Here is a 17,945-nt window from a genome sequence, read left to right as displayed (position 1 = left end):
GCACCCTCAGCAAGTTTGCAGACAACACCAAGCTGAGTAGTGCAGCTGACACACTAGAGGGAAGGGATGTGATCCAGAGGGACATGGACAGGCTTGAGAGGAGGGCCCATGCCAACCTCATGAAGTTCAACAAGGCCAAGTGCAAGGTCCTGCACTTGGATCAGGGCAATCTGAAGCACAGATACAGGCTGGGTGGAGAATGGCTTGAGAGCAGCTCGGAGGAGAAGGATTTGGGGGTGTCAGCTGATGAAAGATTCAACATGAACTGGCAATGTGCGCTTGCAGCCCAGAAGGCCAACTGTATCTTGGGTTGCATCAAGAGAAGTGTGACCAGCAGGTCAACAGAGGTGATTCTGCCCCTCTACTCTGCTCTTGTCAGTCCCCACCTCTAGTACTGTGTCCAGTTCTGGAGTCCCCAACACAAGAAGGACATGGAGCTATTGGAGCAGGTCCAGAGGAGGGCCATGAAGATGACCAGAAGGCTGGAGCACCTCCCCTGTGGGGACAGCCTCAGAGATCTGGGGCTTTTTAGCTTAGGGAAGGCTCCCAGGGGACCTTATAGCGGCCTTCCAGTACCTGAAGGAGGCCTACAGGAAAGCTGGGGAGAGACTTTTTATAAGGGCAGGTAGCGACAGGACAAGGGGAAGTGGCTTTGAACAGGCAGAAAGTAGATTTAGACTAGATGTTAGGAAGAAATTTACTGTGAGGGTGGAGAGACATGGGAACAGGTTGCCCAGTGAGGTTGTGGATGCCTCCTCCCTGGGGGCCAGGCTGGGTGGGGCTGTGAGCAGCCTGGTCTAGAGGGAGGTGTCCCTGCCTATAGCAGGGGGTTGGAACTAGGTGATCTTAAAGGTGCCTTCCAACCCAAACCGTTCTATGATTCCTCCCCACTTGGTGTCATCTGCAAATTTACTGAGGGTGTAAATGGACTGGAAGTTCAATGAGGTAGAAAGCACATGTTGCAATTAAAGAGAAAGCGATCATGGCAATAGCTGTGATTTGCAATGGAAACAAATATCCACAGTTGTGTTGTATTTCTTTCCAGGCAGCAGTGGGCTATCCTTGGAGTCCTTTTGTGTAGTTTCAATATCAGAAAACCAATGTAGTCAAAACCTAACCTAGATTTGCAGCTGGACCAGCCACCAATCATCATGTGACGCCAATGCCGGTGCCGGCTCAGGGGCACAGGACAGGCCCTCGTGCAGGGCTGGAACCTGCAAGCCAAGGCCAGCAGCTCTGTGCTGGGGAGCAGAGGATGCTGCTGGGGACCCAAAACAGCCACACCATTGCTGAGCTATTGCTGGATGTAACTGAGGAGATGCCGTGCTGAGTCCCACACCTCGCACTTGCTGCTTCAATGCCAGATATAAATAGTTATTGAGCCTAAAAATGCTCATATTTTTTTTCTACATCCGAAAAGAAACTGGGTTAGGCAGTAGAAAGCGCATTGCTTCATCTTCTTTTCCCTAAAGAGAGGGAAAGGTGAACTTTCTTTTTATAGCCAGTTTGCTAAAGGTCCTTTCATCAGAGAATTGATCGCATCCTTGTGTTGTGTTGTTCTTCCATGGTAAAAAAAGGGGCTGATGAGATCTCAGTGTTTGCCACAAGATTCTGGTTGTAGTAGCATGCTGCTGTAACCACGATGAGCTGAGGATACAAGCCAAGAGAGCTTTCTAAGGAGACACCAGTAGCTGTATCAGACCACATTTAGACCATGAAGCTGAGCACAGCATTACTCAGTGTCTTATCACTTGATGGGGATGGGAACAGGGAGGGCAGGGAGCTTCACTTGGCATTGCCCTGTGATGTTTTCTCTTAAGACATTTCTTCACTGAAACCAGAACACTGCCGGGGCCCCTCTGTGGAGCTTCACCCCAGCCCGCCTTCAGGAGCAGCACGGGGCTGCTCACACTTGCTCTCGTCATGTCCCAAAGCAGGCAGTGCTCCCAGCAGCCACCTGCGAGTGGAACTTTGTGGTTAAATGGCAACTGGAGGGAGGAAAGCTGCCCCAGGAGTTCCTCTTATTTCAGAATTGGTGATGTACATGTGCACTAAGACAAAAAAAAAAAAAGCATTTAAGTCCTTTGGTGAGGAATGTTGATTTAGTATCACCAGCAGGTGAAGGGAGGTGATCCTTCTCCTCTGCTCAGCACTGCTGAGGGTATACCTGGAGTGCTGAGTCCAGCTCTGGGCTCTCCAGTATAGGAGAGACCTGGACACACACTGGGGAGATTCCAGCAGAGGGTCACCAGGTGCTGCAGGGCCTGGAGCACCTCTCCTGTGGGCAAAGGCAGAGAGAGCTGCACCTGCTCAGCATGGAGAAGAGGGGGCTCGGGGGGACCTCATCAGTGTTCATAAATACCTGAGGGGAATGTGCCAAGAGGACATAACCAGCATCCGTTCTGTGTTACCCAGTGCCAGGACAAGAGGCCATGGGCACAAACGGGAGCACAGGGGCTTCCTCTGAGCACCAGGCAGCACTGCTGTGCTGTGTGGTGCCAGAGCACTGGCACAGGTTGCCCAGAGGCTGTGGGGTCTCCTCCTTGGGGATGTTCAGAAGCCGCCTGGCCACGGGCCTGGGCCCCCTGCTCTGGGTGTTCCTGCTGGAGCAGGGGTGGGCCAGATGGCACAGAGGGCCCTGCCAGCCTCAGCCATCCTGGGGTTCTGGGATTTCTCTAAACAAAAAGATTGGCAACAATGCTGAACCAGTGAAGCTATGGCAAAGTTCAGCAGTCTTACTCACCTGAGATGAAAAGAGAAATTGCTTTTAATAATGAGGTGCTGAAGAGAAAAGTACAATGCAGGCATGGTTTTTGAGGCTATGGTGCTTCTGGATGACCCAGAACCATCAGTTTGGCCCTGGAACTAGGCTGTGAAGTGCTGCCACCTGCATGAGGCCTCTTGCAGTGTCATCTGCCTCCACATTGCCCTCCGCAGCCCTCCTGTGGATGGCTCTCAGCTCTCTTAAAGCTCATTTTCAATTTTTGTTTCCCTGAGATGAGCCAAAAGGCTGCCACTGCCTTCCATGGCCTTCAGAGCAGCCCTGGAAAGACGAGGCTGGAGCACAGCTCATGTCCTTCCTACCTTCTGCCTGTCTTGGTTTTGGATGGCCTCCCTGTTTTGGCTAGCACACCAGTTAGCTCGAAACAAATGGGACAGATAAACAAATTAGACACAAGTAAATCTCGTTTCAGAGAAGCTCCTTAGAAAGTCCTCCTTAGAAAGCCAATATACCCAATAATTTATCAGACAGCAGCAGCACTTTGTCCTCCTCTGCAGAGCTACACTGAACTGGGCACGCTCTGAACTGCCCATTTTTTCCCAGTGTAAATTAAATCCAGAGTGCCTTTTGGGTGCTAGCACTAACTTATACTGCTGAACAGAGATTATGAGATCACCTGAACTTGCAGAGGCTTAAAATGACATGGTTTGGGACATGATGAAGTGTTCATAAAGATTCAGGCAACCACCCAGGAGATTATATGGCTGAGATCATTTATTCCTTTGGTAATTCCAGGAAAGCATTCGGATCCATCAGGCAAATGGCGTCTGCTCCTTTCATCCTGAGACCGGCACAACTCTCATAGCTGACGACACGCCGTTTTGACCAAGTGTGCCTCCTGGGCTTAATCTGTACTAAAAAATCCAAAGTATTATAAACACCTCTATCCACATCAAAAGCGTTTTTATTTTGCGAGCATTTTTTTTGCTGTTATTTCCTGCTTGGGCTTCCCCACTACATCACAGCTGTGCCGAGGCTGTCGTGAGCGCTCCCACCCTTTATGGGGCCAATGCTCATGCGGTCAGAACAACCCTGGTACTGTCCCAGCCCTGTGTTTGGCCCCAGAAGGGTCAGGGACAGGCATGGGACCCCTGCATCACCTTGCCCATGCGTGTCAGGGGCTCTGCCAGGGCCCACCCAGCCCTGGTGCTGTCGTGCTGAGGGGTGCACGGGCCTCTGCAGTGTTGAACCAACTAATAACCGAGTATTCTTGCAAGGTAATTACAGGGTTATTTTTGCCTTCTAAAATCAGGTGCTACCTCATAATTAAAAATAAAGAGAATGGCAATCCAAATTATCAGGCTTTAATTGGGCAGGCAGACGTGTGCATGGACACGCCAGGGCTGTCTTCACTCTGCTCCCGCTCACACCTCCCAGTAGGGTCTGTGCAGCACGGGGGCTGTCCCCGTCCTCTGGCCCAGGACGGGCTGGAGGCGGTGACACCGGCACAGGCACAGGTGAGACCTTGGGGGGGACAGTCACAACAGGCCATGCAGATCCAAGGAACAAGAGGAGCCCTCATGCATCCCCCAAAGAGCAGTGCCTGCAGCAGCCTGACGTGCAGTGCAGGGTGCTGCTGGCACCATCTGCAGACGCCTTAGCAACTTACACATTGTCGTCGTCGTAACATCAGAAACATAAATTGCACCACTTCTCACCTGCTCACTTCCTGGTGGAGATAATGATGGCCAGCGATGTCTTTGTGCTCAAAGTATGGCACCAATGCGCTTTGCTCACCGTCCCAGCCCACTCGCGCGGCCTTGCTGTGCCAGGCAGGGCTGAGCGGGGCCATGTGGGCCCAACGGGGTGCAGACAGGTTGTACAAGTCCCTCTGGGCTCAGGGGTGCCTCTAAGTCCTGCTCCCAGCCATGAAAAGCCAGAGTGGATTGCTCCAGAACCTATCTTGTCACAACGTGTGCCCATTGCCTCCTCCCATGTAGAAGACAAGAAGAAAGAAGAAAGCTCCATGTACTTCAGAGGACCGCTTCCTCCCTTTCCTCCCAGGCAGTAGCCTTCACCAGCAGTAAGACCCTACTTGGCCTTCTTGTCTCCAGCCTGGACACCCCCAGCTCCCCTCAAACCCCTTGTTCTCCAGCTCCACAGCTATGTCCACTGCGTCCATGGGATGCGTGCCTGTCCATCAGTCTCTTTTCCAGAAGTCCCCAGTGCTGGGCAGAGTCCAGTCTGAGTTTTGGGAGAGAGTCAGACCTGTGATTTTCTCTTGTTCCAGGAGGTCCAAGGTGGGCAGAAGTCACTCACTGCCTTGAAGTCAAGGGAGTTTGCTGTGAGGAACAAGGACACACATGTCCTGCAGCTCCTGTCATATCAGGGCAGAAGCACCAGGGATATTTGGGATGGAATTGGGAAAAGCTTCCCAAAAGCGAGGTGATCTGTAGGGACTGGTGTGGGGGTTGGAACCAGGTGGGCTATCCTGATGCATTTCAGTGCAGAAACCTCAGCAGCAGCCTGCGGGCTGAGCCTGTGTACTTAGGAGTAGGACTGGGGGTCCTGCAGAACTGCCTTTGCCACCACACAAGCTGGATTGCTGAAAACCAGGGAACAAGGAATTAAAACAATTCAGTGCAAATGCCTGAGAATGGGGGAGCAGTGAGGCAAGGTGCGTCCCAAAGACAGGACCATGTGACAGCTCTCCCTGCCCAGAGCAGAACCAGCATCCACAGCACTGCTCTGTGGGATGGCCACGTACCAGCAAGAGCCTCAAAACCCCCTTCCTGGAGCTCATCCCCTACCCATGCCTCTAGGTGCTCCCCATGTGCCCTGGGGGAGGCGACGGTGAGGGGTGACAGCACAGTCGGAAGGAGGCCAGAGGCTCCCGCCCACTTCATGGGAAGGAAGCAGCGGTTTTTATCGGCAGCAGGAGGGGAAATCCAGCAAGGCAGCTGCTTCGTCAGTGTCTGAGCCTCCCAGGAGCACGTCATCTTGCTAAAACAGGAGCTCATGTGCTGGGAAAGTTCAAAATCAGTTTGGGTTTGTTTAGTCACTGGCCATGTGCTGGCAGTGGAAGTAGCAGTTCCGGGAAGTCTTCAGCTGAAAGGGACGTGGGAGTCCTGGGCTGCACTGGGCAAAGTATCACCAGCAGGTGGAGGGAGGTGATCCTTCTCCTCTGCTCAGCACTGCTGAGCACCTGGAGTGCTCAGTCCAGCTCCGGGCTCTCCAGTATAGGAGAGACCTGGACACACTGGAGACAGTCCAGCAGAGGGTCACCAGGTGCTGCAGGGCCTGGAGCACCTCTCCTGTGGGCAAAGGCAGAGAGAGCTGCACCTGCTCAGCATGGAGAAGAGGGGGCTCGGGGGGACCTCATCAGTGTTCATAAATACCTGAGGGGAATGTGCCAAGAGGACATAACTAGCGTCCGTTCTGTGTTACCCAGTGCCAGGACAAGAGGCCTGCCAGCCTGTGACTCTGTATGGGCATGGATGTGATGCTCCTCACAACTGCTGAGTCCAGCGACAGGCACCTTTGCACTCACACACATCATCACGTCCTGTCCCCAGCAGTGCAGACATGCAGCTGGCCATCCTCGAAAAGCAGCCCTGGCAAACTTGGACATCCTTGTTTAGAGGTGAGGCTGTCCCCAGGTGCCATCACAGTGCACATTTGAAAGCAAAGTCCCAAGAGACTTCAGCCTCCCTTCCACACACAGGTTGCATACTGCAGGGCTGCAAAGGAGCATGAGGTTCCACCAGCAGCTACCACAGATGCTCATGGAGGAAGAAAGAGTGAAACAGAATATTTGGGAAAATAGGAGTGCATACAGATAGGGCACGGGGCAGTGGTGATGGCTATCTGCAATAGGGCACAGCAAGGCCCAGGAAAGGGCTGCTGAAACTGTGGGGTGGCAAGAGATCATGGAGAAAATTTGTGTTTGGATTAGAAAGCCATGCCCAGGAAAACAACTTAAAAGCTGCTTTGGCATCCCCCCTTGTTCCATGAGACATGCAGGACATCACCTTCCAGAGGCAGCGAAAGAGACCAGAAGGACTGGCTGACTTCTCCTGTCCTGCTCTGTGCTGTTTAAAACCTCTGTTGGAAGCAGTGGGAAAGAAGTCAGAGAAGCAATAGAGACTGTGATCGGCAGTCAATGTCTTGCGCAGAAAATGGATGTCAATGAGAAGTGTAGCATGGAAGAAACAAGGAAGGAGCAATCAACATTACCTTTTCACATGAAATCAGATGTTCTGGATTCCTGTGATCATCCACATGGTGCAAGACACCACGGGACAGAAAGCTGAGGCAGAAAACTTTCTTAAACTCTCTTTTAGCTGCATAACCCAGACTAGCTTTCTGCTCTCCATTGTCCTAGGGTGAGGAGCTCTCCTCCTCTGCAGGAGGACCCTGTCAAAGACTTCCAACAGAGAGGAGCTCCTGGGGTGTGTGCTTCTTGCAGGCAGCTTGAAACCAGCCCGTCAAATGAACATGGATTAGATTTGGGCCAAAGCAGTGCTTGTACAGATGAAGCAAGAGGACTCTGGATTCATGCAGCTTAACCTCCAGGGAAAGATGCAATCATCCAGACTTATTCAGCCTTGAGATGTAGAGGAGTAGAAACCAGCAACAAATTTTGAATGTGAATCAGACATTTCCAGAAACATATGTGATTATTGAGATCCTGGGTTCTGGTCCAAGCCCACCTGTAATTTATAGCTCTGTTTTTCAGAAAAGAAGGCAGTATTTCCAGGCAGAGCTGGAACATCTTCAGGCTCTGCAACAGACCTTGTGTGACCATGGACACACTTCCAGCAACCTCGTTTTTCAGAAGGGCTGCCCCTTCTCCTTGTCCTCCGTGGATGGTCTTCCTGAATATGTCAGCTCCCGGTTTGCGTCTCTGTTCTTAAGACTTTGAATCCCAAATATGTGTCAGGACATATACCCCTGCAAGAATGCTGCTGTGGCAAAGCACATGGGACTGCAGAGAGCATTAATTAGCTATAAAGCTCTTGAGCCAACCTTCTGTAAATGGTGTCATACAGCTGTAATTCTCTGCTTAGCTCTCTAGGAACGCTGCTACTGATAGGAACTCATTCTCTTTCAGATCATTATTGGATTTTAGAGTAATGTTTCAATCCCCGCTGCTTCTGGAGAAACTTATGACTAGATGTAAGGGGGGCACTGGGGCTCTGCCAAGTGCCCTGACCTCAGTCCACCAAACTGACGATGCACCCATACAAAGCACATGGAGATTTGTGTGGAAGTCAGCTGTTGTAACAGGCGGTGATCTTGTGAGTGTGCTTCAGTCAGCACAAGAGACCAGCACCCTCAGAATCAGGCCACCAGAACCCATGAAAGAGGAGCCAACAGGTGGCCAAGACTCCCATTGACGGAGGTGGCTCTTCCGAGTGATGAAGTAGAGAGCGATGGTCCAAGTGGTCGGCTTCCAGCCCACAGCCCTCTTGTCTATAGGCTGGTTGTCACTGCCAACATTTTATGTTGTTTCAGTATGTGTCTCACCTTCTGAATGTCTTCTTATTAATAGGAATTAAGGAGACGCTTCCTGAAAAAAAAGGGTTTCCTATAAGAGCAAGGAAATGATGACAAAGCAAGAGATATTTGTGGGGAAAAAATACAGCTTACTTAGCGAAACAACTATCCTATTATCTCACCAACATAGCACAGAAAGGAGAAGTTATAAATAGCGTTCATGGTGATGCCTGGGATTGCATCTTGGTGCTGCTGCCCCCAGCCACCTCCCTCTGGCTCCATCCCAAAGTGATGCAGGCAGGCAGGGATGTGGTGGGTGGAAAGTCCCTGCCAGCACCCTGACCCTGCGCTCTCTGGGGAGCAGCAGGCAGGCATAGTACTGGCACACAATCCTACTCAAGGAACTGGAGAACAAGGCTCTTTTGTTAGGAGATTCAGGTTTTTCTGGTGAAAATAGCTGAAAGGCAGAGAGGGAAGAGCTGGTAAATGGAGAAGGTAGTTTGTTTTAATTGGTTATCCTGATACTGGAGTTGACACAGGGTATAATGTGTAGCCTTGGCTACGATAATCCTTGTTCAAAGCAGGAAGAAAGACTTTGTGCCACTGTTATGGTATTGGACAGAAGAAAGGCAGGGGGAGAGCCCAGAGAGCCCCAGGGGCCGGTCTTATCCCACACTCAGGGCATCGTTTATTCATTTATAATGGGAGGATTCCATTAGCAGTACAACTGCATTTGTGGATAAGAGTGAAGGAAAGAGCCTGTGCACCATCCTGTTGCTTGCACATGTTTTTGAAGATGTTGGAGATAGAGATGTATCTGAGCATTTCAGTGCATGACCCTTGCAATACAGAGCATACAGACCCCCAGGACGAGCCTGTTCTTACAGAGTGGTTGCAATGGGCTCTGATCTTCTGTGCTTCAGACTACCACACATTGCTGGGAGCATGCAAGGCAGATCAGTCCCAACTGATGGCTCAGCTGTTGGCAGTAACTTGGGAGCCCGAGAAACCTGAGACACCTCACCTTGCTCAAGGCCAGACAACACTCAGCAGATGGGCAGGAACTTGCTAATTTAACCTGATTGATTGCTTCAGATTCTGCATCCCAGCATAAGGGCTGCATTTAGCTCAGAGACTGCCTGCTCCATAACCAAGGCAAATTCCCCTGCCACCTGTGCCTGCTGCCCGCACAGGGCACAAGAACTTCATCTCTCAGGTTGAGGGAGAAGCACTGACTGCATCTCCTCTACCCAATCGAGCCATCACATGTCCCAGCAGGACTCCAACAGCATCACCACCTGCAGCAGAATCTGGTCACTTCAGCACCGCCTGGTCATCTGCCCCTGCAGAAGAGGAAGGGCAGCTGGACCAGAACTGCCTGGGTAGGGGAGAACCGCAAGGAGCCCACTGCCAGCAGTGATCTGGGTGAGGGGCTGTGCCACTGATGTACTGCTCTGCCCCAACAGTGGGGCTTTGCTCTTCCTATGGCCCCTTGAGTGGCATCGAAGACTTTGTGCGAGTTGCCCAGAGGTGCTCGGGGATGGCCCAGGACCATACCCTGCACTATGTCCACACTGTGTCAGCAAGGACTTGGCATCTCCAGGGATGTCCTAACCTGTGTTTACCTTTCTTCATGGTTCTTTGCTCCATGGCACAGCAGGGCACTGCAGCAGGGTAGTCAGGGCAGGGCTTGCTGGGTGCAGGGTATCACACAGTCTTTTGTTTGAGGAAGGGAACTGCACAACCAACTGTGTGTTCCTGCCTTTTGCGGTTTCTCAACACATACTCTCACTTTCTGATAAAACAAGCAATACGTACTGGGGCCTCTGTTCTTCCTCCAGCAGCTTGAGTTAGGGGGCAAATCCTGGTGGTGAAACTAGCTGCTTTCATGGGGACTGTGTGATAAGAAAAGTGGGATGAAGGATGGGAATGAACTGCAGGAATCTGCAAGTTCATTGTACTCATACCTGCTCTTTCATGTCCATGAAGCGAGCACCATGGCCAAAGAGCACAGAAACGTCAGCCACAGAGCTGGAAGGTGCAGCTGGATGAAACAGGCTCATTCGTAAGGGGAAAAAAAAAGCTGGCACAAAAAAAAGACTAGTAGAAACCAGTCTATGCTCCTATGCATGTGACCATCAAAGCCCTACAGCTTTCCATTGTGTTCCTGCCTACTCAAATGGAACTGTCTTTGTAAAGACTCTCACAGTCAAGTCCTCTGGAGTACCTGTGTGCCACTGCCCACAACACTGGGGCATTTGAGCCTCACAGCATGCAGGAGGCACCACTCAGGAGGGGCTTGGTTTGGTTGCAGATGCTCAGCTTTCAGAGAGGCAGCTCATGGTGCTCAAGAGGACCTCAAGTACCATGTTCAGTTTTAGGCCCCTCACTACAAGAAAGACAATAAGGCCCCAGCGGGTGTCCCGAGAAGAGCAACAAAGCTGTGAGGGGTCTGGAGCACAGGTCTTATGGGGAACAGCTGAGGGAACTGGGATTGTTCAGTCTGGAGGAGGCTCAGGGGAACCCTTATTGCTCTCTACAGCTTCCTGAAAGGAGGCTGTGGTGATGTGGGGGTCAGCCTCTTCTCCCGTGTGACTAGCAATAGGACTAGAGGGAATGGCCTTGAGTTGTGCCAGGAGAGGTTCAGGTTGGACATTAGGAAAAATTTCTTCTCCCAAAGAGTGGCCAGGTGCCTGAATGGGCTGCCCAGGGATGTGGTGGAGTCACTGTCCCTGGAGGTGTTCAAGAAATGTTTAGATGTGGTACTAAGGGACATGGTGTAGTGGGGAATATCAGTGATAGGTGGACAGTTGGACTGGATGATCTTGGAGGTCTTTTCCACCCTTGGTGATTCTATGATTCTATGACAGTGTCTCTTCCTGTGTTTATGCCATACATTTTCTTTGAACAGCTTTGGAAATTACAGATTGAGTATCTGTTATTATTTTATTTTCTACTCTGTGCAGTTTTAACCCGTGCTACTGCAATTAAGTATCACTGGCCATTTAATGGTTAACATTTTATTTCAAGTAGCAATACATTTGGTAGGGACCATGACAGAAGAGTTTGCCCTTAGTTGGTTTTTAAAGGTCTTACTTTGAGCTAAGCCTGTAGTGCTGGGCTAGACATAGTCCTCTTCCATAAGAAGTCCTGTTCCATCTTCCTCCCATCAGAACAGGTGTCTTATCTTACGTTTTGTGACCTGCCCTTCAGGGCCAACTGGTTTGAGGCTGTACCAGGGGATAAATGGCCATCGTGGGCCCTTGGTCAAGATGCTACAGTTATCTGGGTGAAGAGGAGAAGTCTTGCTTTACTGCAGCCTAGCTCACCCCTTCTTGGCTTTACTTCTAAGCAGACTTGCATGAAACCCAGGGAGAAGGAAGTTGACCCAGTAAGAGGCATGGAGGCAGCTATGGGAGTCTCTGCCAGACAAAACTGATGCCCTTAAAAGACACAAAAGTGTTTTATCCCATGCTGATAACATGGTGACAGTGGCAGCTGGATTTGGGTTTTCAGGAAAGCTGCAGACACCCCATGAACTTCCCACAGCAGCTGGGCCATGTTTTGACGGGATATGTTAGATGCTAACTCCTGCTTCAGGCACCTCTCAGGGCTCTCAGGAAGTGCTTCATGCTCTGGAGGAGGGTCTGCTCCCCCCTTTTGACATCCTCTTCCCATCAGACCTCTTCTCAGGCCCAGGGTCCCAATCCCTCCTGCCATGTCATCTCTCTTCAGTTCTCTCACCTCTCTCCTTTTCCTTTTGGGTAAAACAGAGTGACCAAACAACTAGTAATTATTCCTCCAGAACTGTGCTCCAAAAGAAAGAGTTTCATGGGAGGCCATAAGGCCAATTAACATCTTATCAAGGCTGGAGTGTACTCCCTTTGTCCCCGGGCCTCACACCCTGCTGCTTATCTTTGTGTCAGCTCTGGCTCTGTGAGCAGATGTAGGTCACTGAGATACCCAAACTAATTCATTGCAAAAACAAATAAACAAACAAACAAAACCCTTAAGAGGGAATTAGTTGGGACTGCGTGGTCGGAAGAAGGGAAGAAAGCAGCAAGGAAAGGAGCAGGAAAGGCGAATAGTCCTTCCCTTGGTGGCAGCAAGCCACTGTGTACATTTGGGCGCTGGTGAAACAACCAATGGTCACTCAGTGCCCTCTAAAGGGCGGCTGCACAGGGCTATTCCAAAAAGACTAGGTTTGGCCACACTGTGTTCCCAGCTCTAATCCAAAATGCACTGAAAGTCACAGACACCACAAAATACACCTGAAGTTATGATACACAAAGGCAGAAGCCTACTTCCCACCTCTGACAGGTCAGAGCTGTACTACAAGGCTGTTACTGATTGCACTGTGACCCCCCCAAACTGAGACAAAAACTCTGTTGTGGTGGGGGAAAGGGGCCAGCTTTGTCCAGAAACTCGTGTCATGCTATGGGCAAGCTGGCTGGCTCCTTTCACAAACGAGAGCTTAATGACAAAATAAATTGATCTGTGGTGTTCAAAAACTGGGTTAAAAGCAGTGTGTGACGAGAAGCATTCACTGACATAAACTCCTCATGGTGGATTAAATTTGTCCAAACAATTGTCATGGGTTAACCTCATAGCAGGTTTTATGCAGGTTCTGCCCAGGCCGGGGCTTCAAGGTACCTAATCCAGCTACCTTGGAGGCTTCGTAATCTGTTCCTTCTTGCTCTCCACCTGCCTCTTTATCCTTGATGTCACCAGCTTCCCTTAGACAGAGCCTTTTGATCCTCTGCTTGAACCTTCTCTCTGGGCATTTGCTATAGCAGGTCTTCTTCCTCAGAACTCAGGTCTTACACCTGCGTCCTACCACAGAGGTTTGCCTGGACCCTCCTGCAACTGATGCAAAGGTTTCCAGTCACCTTGAAAAAGTGGGCAAAGCACTGGAGGTGCCCCAGCAGCAGGCAGACGAGGGAGCTCGGCAAGCAAATGGCCATGAACAGAGATGGGTCCAGAGTGGCCCATCTTGTTCATCTCCCTGGTTCAGTTTCACACAGATCTGTGAATCCGGGTCCCATTTCATGTTGCTTCTTTGTACGTCACTTCCAGTCCTCACACTTCTCTTTGGCTTCCTGTGAGATAGTTAGCTGTGGGCTGCCAGGGTTTGCAGGGCTGTGCTGGAGGAGCTGGAGGCTGCCATTTCAGAGCCGGAAGGGTTTGGCACCAGGCTGGGCTACTGATTCCAAAGTTGCAGGACTACAGTAAGTGTCTGAAGGGCCTGGAGAGAGACCTGCGATAAATGTTTAGGGGAAAGTAGCACACAAGGAATAAGAAACACAGAACTATGTCCTGCATATGGGCAATCTCACATCACTATAGACCTTTATTTGACCAGCTGCAATTAAAATCTGTGTTTTCTCTTAGGTACCACATCTTAATGCCACTATCATCAGCCTGCAACACAGAAAAGCCAGCACATCATCATGCCCAGGCTGAGCACACAACCAAGCTGTTGTGACTTGCCCTGGAAGAGAGAGCAACAGACTCCAGCACACGCTGGCACAAACACACTATAGCACATACATGCTCGTTCAGCAATGCCCATCTGAAACACATTATCTGTTCATGCCAGAACTCATTCCAGCCTGACCCACTTACTGAGCCAGCTCTACAGGACCAGTATAAATGACCCCAGCACAAGCCCTGCAAGAGAGACATGACTTTGTTAGGCAAAAGTAGTTGAAAGGAGAAAAAAAAAAAAAAAAAAGAAAATAAGAAAAATAAATGTCTTGCACTTCCACAGGGAATAGAATCAGAAGAAACTGCAAGAACAGGAACTTAGGTCAGACATTAGGAAAAACATTTCCAAGCTAAGAAGAGTACAGCCCTGGTACAGAGATCCTTGGAGATTACTGAATTGCCATCCTTTGAGGATATCTATGAAAATGCCTGCAAAATCTCGGTCAGGGGCGGCACACTGTCCTCACTGGGGAGAGAATGGAATAGGACACTTGCCAGGCTTCCTTCCTGCCTGTTTTTTTTTTTTCCCTTCAATTTTGTATCTTTAAGAATCTGTCTGAAAGTAGGTGTTTGCATAGAAATACAGTCATGTTGCCGTTCCCCCAAAAGCACAGCAATTACCAGTCACTGTGTGGCACTTTGAGGGTACTCAGAACAGCAGCACAATGCTCAAATTTACTTGCTTCAAGTACTTTGGCTCTTTTAGGAAGAAATGCTATAACTACTGATGAAGGGAGCATGCCCCCTCAGTTAAGCAATTCTGATCCAGAGCAACTGAGCCTCCAGACAGAGCCTTCCCAGCACAGCTCTGCAGCCAGGCCCCACTCCAGCACCTCCTCCTCTGTCCATCTGTCCATCCAACCCTGACAGTGTCTCCCAAGGCTCTCCTCAAAGTGAGGTGTGGGAGGCAGAGCACACTTCTAAGACACGAGGGGAAAACCACCGCACTATTCCCAACCATACGCAGCACCTTCCCGTTCCCTCAGCTGCACTTTGCCCTGGAGAAACAACTCCCACTACACAAACCTGCTGCTTTGTTTGCTTCAGGCACATTACAGCATTATTAACCACCTCCCCCACATCAAGGCTACCTGAGAATGATGCTTCTTTCCCTGTTCACTGCAAAAATGACTTCTCCTTCACTATTTCAGTAAAGGAAATGGGCATACGGTTCTTTACGTGAGACAAGAATACTTATTAAATAGTCACTAAAATAAAAAAGAAAACTGCCCAAGAAGATCCAAAATACATAGCTATGAGGTCTCAATCTAGCTATCCTTTTCACTTTTTTATTTTTCATTAAACAAAATACTCAGAATTTGAGACTCTGCTCAGAACTTTATCTAGCACTGAAAGCATATCTGGACGAAGTTAGCTACCAAAAGCAAACAGCATTATCAAGTGGGCCCTCGGTTTAAAGAAAGCGGCGCTCCCCTTCTAAAGGTACACGCTCTTCCTTATCTCTTTGACACAGAGCATCAAGGTTTTAGCTTTCATAATGCAATGTTAGCATGCAGAGCTACACTGCAGCTAAACTGAGAAGGAAAATACTGAGATGTGAAAGAGACCGTGCAGTTCCTCAACTCAGTGACACAGCATGCAGATTCCCAACAATGAAACTTTTTCTAAATCAAATATCAGCTGTGTTAATTTTAAAAGGTATTGCTCTCCAATATTAGCGCTTTTCAGATACAATTTAAAAATGCTTCCTTTAGCTAACTACAAAGCTGGATTCACATCATTTCCACCAGCTCAGTGCAATCCGTCATATCTTAAAAAGCCCTAATTCCTCGGCAACGGAGAGGAAATTCAACAAGGTCTGAACACGTCTCAATAATTCCACATTTCCATGATAGACCAGAATAAATATAATCGCATTCACAAATCGTAATATTGTTGGCAGAAAAGTATCTCGCACCTGTGTAGAGCTCTAAGTTACAAAGGATCTTTACCCAACTTTTGTAGAACACTTCATAAAACAGGTATCCTGCTAGTTTAAACTATTAATCTATTGCTCTTGGTGAAAAATAATGCGTGAAGTTTGGTCACTTTTCTATTTTCTGTGAACGTTTAGCTGAAAGGAGACAATGTGCCCATCAGGTAAATCTTACTATCTGGATTGTGAAATACTTCAAAGATTTATAATTAAAGAATTATTACCTCTCATTCAATTCCTGTTTGGCTCAGATTCCCTGAAGCTAACAAGCACTGAATTACGTCTTCCAGCTCCATCCCAAGCCTGTGGTTTCAAAAAAAGCTATTTCTGTAAAGAAGACCAACTCTAGGCTCAGTTGTGCATGTTTAACACCTGCAATGGAAGCCCTGCTGATGAGACAAATGCGCTGCAGGAGCTTCCGCCCACTAGCATGTAGAACTGGAGAGCAGCGGAGTTGAACTGGGTCTTGGAAAGACCCAAAAGGGCAGAGTGGGCAGCACCACCCAGGGCCCTCCTGCCAGGCTCCCATCCTCATCCTGGCCCTCAGCTGGGGCTCTGGACTGCAGCTCTGGGAGAGCTGTAATCTTCCAAGTCCTCTACAAGACGGAATCCTAAATGACCAGCACAACTTGCCAGCAACAGAATCTAGAGCTCAGTTCAAACTTAGTATCCCAGCCACAAAAAAACATCCTTTCTTCTTGCCTTAAAACACCTAGGCCACATCTTGAAAAGTAAAGTTAGTGTCTTTGTTATAGGAGGACCAGACAATTGTTCTGGGCACTGCCTAACTATATCTACCTCCTACCGTGAAGATCTTTTCTCTTATAAAGCATACAAAAATTTCCAGTTTAACAATTTATGACATTATAGGGAAGTAGGGAATGAAGACAGCAAGACTTCTACTAATGGTTATGTCTCTGTTTCAAGTCAAAACAACATGAGTGTAACCTACAAGGACAAGAAGCATATTATTTTGGTGAAAGAAGAAATACTAGAAATATTTATCTAGAAAGCTCCAGTGCTTTTGAACAATAATTTGAACTTTGCCAGATATCCATCTGAGGTTAAGATGGATATCTTAACTTCCCTAATAGCATTCAGTGTCAAAAAACTCTGATGTTCGCTAACATCCAGCAGTGCCGAGGACAGAAACAGAGTGACCTAACTCACGTGCTTGAGCCATGATATGTGTAGGGAGGAAGAAGTATGTAAGAATAACCCCAGGTGCCAGTGACAGAGAAGCTGGAAAGAAACAGCGAAATGGGGAAATGAGATGTGGTGAAGAGGAAGAAATAGGAATGGAACAGTACACAGCACATCCTAGGGAGGGCATTATAATCCAGTATGTGAACTAGTGAATGTGGTTTTTTTTTACTAGAAAAATCAGTTTAAATTTTAACACGTCCAACCATGCCGCAAGGTGCTGCTGACTCTGTTTGCCTTACTGACAGAAGCAGCCAATGCTACTGCAGGGCCAGCAGCCACGGGTGACTTCATTTGTCGGTCACCTGGATGCAGAGGCAGCTTGCCTTACAGCTGCACCAGCCTGGAACACGTCTGTGAGGCAAGGGGTGAGCGGAGCGCCGCTGCTGGGAGGCAGAATTGATGGAGGCCTCCATGGGCCGGGGGCTTCGAGGAGCAGAGCCACAGCACTGGTGCAAGAGGAACCTGCAGCCTGAGATGGCAAACGCCTGTGGCAAGAGAACAAGACCAGATGCCATTCTTCCTCTTTCTGCTGGAACTTTTATTTAAAAAAAAAAAAAAGTAAGAAAACTATATTAAAGATAAAAAAAAAAAGCTGCTCTACCCAAGGCTTTCACAAATCTAGTGCAGATGCTTGCACTCATGAGTTTAGCAGAGTGAAGCACATCGGATTATATTCCTTTGTGAGAAGCCACACTTAATGAGTTAACAATATAAAAAAAATAGAGAAAGCCCTTCCATTTTTATGAAAAGCCTTTTAGGAGCAAAAAACTGACAAAAAACAGACGGGGCGTTCCCACACCCCCAGCACCGCTGCCTGTCCCTGAGGACAGCCAAAGCCCCGAGGCTCAGTGCAGCGACCGCCAAGGAGCGGCTGAGCACAGCCCGACGCAGTCCATTCCCGCCGCTGCGGCGCCACCGCGGCCTTTCCAAGCCCCACCCACCACCGAGTGACGTCAGAGCCCACTACACCACCCCTTCCGTGGCGGAAGCAGCCGCTGCCGCGCATGCGCCAGACCCGTCCCTTTCCGGCCGGCACGCGACCTTCTTTGCCCTCGCGCGCGCGCGCGCGCGCGCTCCCCTGCCGTCTCCCCACAC

At 49.4% G+C, this 17,945-nt stretch overlaps 1 long non-coding RNA gene across 1 annotated transcript; it reads right to left on the bottom strand.

Moving 5' to 3' along the window:
• Positions 3,479-10,329, bottom strand: LOC110394681. The gene is made up of 2 exons (XR_002435799.1): positions 4,441-10,329; positions 3,479-3,636 (listed from the first exon to the last, which is right to left on the bottom strand). It is a non-coding gene; the product is annotated as an uncharacterized LOC110394681 (long non-coding RNA).

This window comes from Numida meleagris, chromosome 2 (assembly GCF_002078875.1).
Source record: "Numida meleagris isolate 19003 breed g44 Domestic line chromosome 2, NumMel1.0, whole genome shotgun sequence".
NCBI lineage: Eukaryota > Metazoa > Chordata > Aves > Galliformes > Numididae > Numida > Numida meleagris.
The sequence above is the reverse complement of the archived record's forward strand: the minus strand, read 5'-3'. Positions and strand labels throughout refer to the sequence as shown.